Raw genomic sequence first — 517 nt, 5'->3', positions numbered from 1 at the left:
TAAACATTAAAATGAAAACTATATTATAAGTTTGGTTATTTTAGCCTACAGTTATCATGTTTGTGGCGAAGTGTCGAGGAGATCAAATCAGGAAAAGAGTGGGTCATTCAGATTTTACAGACGTCTGTTTCTGTTTGTTTTTAATTTCAAAATGAGATCTATATGTGTAATGTATATTAAAAACGAATTGTTTAGACCAACAGACTAAACAGTATCAACAGTTCTGGTTTCAGAAGCGGAACTAGATTTCTCGCATATATTTAGAATAATATGATAATTTACTTTTTCAAATATAAAATTACTAGCTGTTACCCGCGACTTCGTCAGCGGAGGTTTTGCAAGCAAACCCCATTTACATCCAATATTTCAATAACCATAGTAATTGTTATATAACACCTACCGCTGAAGAGAATTGCCGAAAATCAAACGAACTATTTTCAATTTGATCAATTTTCTGAAACGTTTACAATCGTTCTATAATCGAACCAATACGCAATAACAAATTCGAATTTAAAAC

This window comes from Centruroides sculpturatus, unplaced genomic scaffold (genome assembly GCF_000671375.1).
Source record: "Centruroides sculpturatus isolate CEXI.00-Female unplaced genomic scaffold, Cexi_2.0 scaffold567, whole genome shotgun sequence".
Taxonomy (NCBI): Eukaryota; Metazoa; Arthropoda; class Arachnida; order Scorpiones; family Buthidae; genus Centruroides; species Centruroides sculpturatus.
The sequence above is the reverse complement of the archived record's forward strand: the minus strand, read 5'-3'. Positions refer to the sequence as shown.